Source organism: Lygodium microphyllum, chromosome 3 (genome assembly GCF_053477565.2).
Source record: "Lygodium microphyllum isolate KBCC chromosome 3, Lygodium_microphyllum_v1.1.10, whole genome shotgun sequence".
In the NCBI taxonomy this organism is placed as follows: Eukaryota; Viridiplantae; Streptophyta; class Polypodiopsida; order Schizaeales; family Lygodiaceae; genus Lygodium; species Lygodium microphyllum.
In genome coordinates, this window is record NC_141137.1 from 105,468,503 (window position 1) to 105,472,051 (window position 3,549).

Here is a 3,549-nt window from a genome sequence, read left to right on the forward strand (position 1 = left end):
AGTACACCCCTCTGCCACCTTTACTCTGAGTAAAGCTGCTGACCTTATTTCAACAATTAGCATATGAGTCATGACATATGAGGTCCCTATATTAAGGTCTAATCCAATGTTCACTCGCTTACCCGTTAATTAACCTCCGGCCCTTTAATCTAACCCATATGTTTTGCCAACCTGGAACCACACTATTTCCGGGTCCCCCCCTCACACCCCCCCCCCCCCCCCCCACGCAATCAAAACAACAAAAGTTGTAGGTATGTGTTTGCATAGTGCCTCTTGTTGAAATGTAATGTGTCTACACACACTCATCGTAGTGCTTCCGATGGGCGGTTGATGCTTGATATTATGCATGCTGGTGCAACAAAAAGAGTCAACTCTGCAATGATGCTAAAAAGAATGGATCCTTCTAAAATCATGAGAATCGATTTCTTGTGTGATTCCAAACAATATCCAATCCACTCGGCCTTCTATGGTGTGTGATCAATGTGTGGCTAATTATGGATTTTAAATAACGTGGCTATTATGCCTTTTGGTGGTATTTATCAATGGGAATACCACCCATCTTTTTCACTTGAAGGTAGAGCACCCCTAAGAGTAAGGCACCACAGAGTTGCCAGGTTTTGAACCTTTTGACCTCCACAACTCATGCACACTCCCAACCAAATAGGCTACTACACCATTGGTGGCATTATTGTGAGTTTTGGTCTCGCATTACATTACATGCATAGCAAAAAGTGTCTTTCAAGGCCCTAATATAGCAAAATCCTTTCAAACCCCATCATACACTCCACAAAGTTGCCTTCTTAACTTTAATGAATAAATTGGATGCATCGCTCAAGTCATGTAAGCATTTGAATATAGGCTTTCTTAGGTACTCTGATGCTCTTGCCTTGAAAAAAGCTTGTACCTTCACATCCTTTTGCCTTTACAAAAGCTTCACTCATTGGCTCCCTTCCCTCCATGTGCCCTCCACCTTTCCACTCCCTTCTCCTCCTTCTCATAACTCTCCCATTTAGTACCACAATGTGCATCCCCATGCTTGCAACCCAACTCACTTCTTCTGTAACTTCTGCCCCCACGTGACACTAGGATGGGACATCTCACCTTACTCATAGGATATTCTTAACATATCTAAAATTTTGTAGAGATTTCTCCTTATAATTTCCCAACTTCCTATATAAGTGCCTACCTTTTCCATTCCAGTATATTTGTGACAAAAATAACCTCTTTACCCAAAATGTAACACCCTCCCAATTGTCTATGTTTATGACACAATGTCATCTTATTTGAACGATACAATGTTCTCTTTTCCAAGTCTCTGGTAAATTAGATCGAATTCATGTCTTCTAGTTTAATCAAGAATACTTTGCACATTGACATGATCATGTCAATCAAGATCATTTGAGCATGAATTATTTTGATAATACTAAATTCCATGTGGAGGCAATAAAAGGATGTTATTGGACAGGCACCCACGGACTAGCTAATGTCAAATTCCATCCTCACATGGGTGTAACTGAACCAAAAGATAAAACACAAATGCTTTTAGAGCATAAGAAAATAGTGTTATATTACAAATATTCTCCCTTTTCAAAAAGTGGTGCTTGTTGGCATGAGGAAATTTTTGGACTTGTCTTAAAAGGATGAGAATGTCTAGAAGCTATATAACCTTTTCTAATAATACAACCTTAAAAGAAAGAAAACAAGATGCCATTGGGGGTGATCTCAAATTTTTATTTTCACGGTTAACAAAAAGGATACTTTCATGAAAGCAAATGAATGGACCTTTCTCTCTTATTAAATATTCATTTTCATGCTTTCCTCACCATGTGCAACAACACTTTCTTCTCCCAATCAAGAAGAAAGCAACTTATTGGATGTTATCTTTAGAACTCCTGAAGCTAGCTCCCACAAACTATGTTGGAATATTGAACATAATGATCCTTCCATTGAGCAAGTCCACCTAAACAATCACTATTGAACACCCATGAGAGATAGGCAAATTATTTCACAATGCAATGTCATTGCACATGAGCAAACTTGAAACGATGTCCTCTTTACTTACACCTTAACTAATAGTGATATTCATTTTGATGTCATTAACTGTAAAATATTTTTCTACTCATTACACCTACTTGAGAGCACATTAAGATCCTTTTTGGCTTAAAATGGTGTGTTAAAAACTCTACTTGTTATGTATGAGTGTCAGCTTAACTACATTATGAATGCTTGTAACAACCTTCGTTGCTTAGTTGCTTTGGTTATGAAAAATAATTTCCTCTAAGAATATCAACCATATGTCTGGCTACTTTGGAACCATTTGCAATCTTAACCATGTACAACATATTTTCCTGTTGATAGACTTGTAAGAGAAAGTAAAATGAACCCTCTCTCTCTCTCTCTCTCTCTCTCTCTCTCTCTCTCTCTCTCTCTCTCTCTCTCTCTCTCTCTCTCTCTCTCTCTCTCTCTCTCTCTCTCTCTCTCTCTCTCTCTCTCTCTCACATATACATGTTTGCATAGATTGTTGAATATCATTTTTATGTGGTGGAAGAAATCCTCATGTGCCTTAAAGCATGTCCCACATTTTAGGTTTTAAACCAACATGTCAAGGATGGAGAGAGAGAGAGAGCTAAAAATCACCTCCACATACAAAAATACAAAATAGAAGATAGGATGCAAGTTTGCATATGCACAACATACACATTTGTATACGAGTGTTTTAAGCTTAAAGTGTTTTTCAATTGTCAAACCCAATACCTACATAGATAGCAATGCAAACAGGATGCGCATGTGGTATGCTTTAATGTAAGTTAAAGGGCAAGATAATTGTAGGGTGTGTTTATAAGTCGAGTGACTATTGATTGAAAATAATGCGTAAGCTAAAATGTGACAAATATTATTCAAAAGAACGATTACATTTGTCACATTTTAGCTAACAGGCCTCTAATGTGGTGTTGATATTGGACTCTTACAAGATAAGCCTAGGTTGCCCAAAATAGCATGTAACACATTATCCCAACTATAATGTACAAAATGACCATACTATGCTCTTGGTTATCAAGTATTTGTATAGTTTTGGAAATATTCACAATAGCAAAATGGTGGACAACAAAAATAGAACGCTCTCATTAACACAATGAGCTTTTCTTTGGGGTATCTTGTCAAGCTAATCCTATTAGTAGACCCTAGTTTTTTTCATAATGGGAACTTATATTAAAAGAAGTATGTACACACACACACACACACACACACACACACACACAAAGATGGAGTAGGCTACCATTACAAGGACAATGTTTGTAAAAGCCAATAAGCATATATGAGAGATTGCCATAATCTCTAAAAGCCACAATTTGTAATAAAATCTAAAAGTTCTCCCATTGGAAGAAAACTGAAGTATCCACAAGCAAAGCATGCTCAATAGATGTATATCATAATTCGAAATCCCAAAGATACCAAATAATACATCTAGGAGCATGTAAATAGTATAAGCATCCAAGCTCATAAATAAGAAATCAATGAAATTTGCAACCCCTACAAAAATGGAGCTAA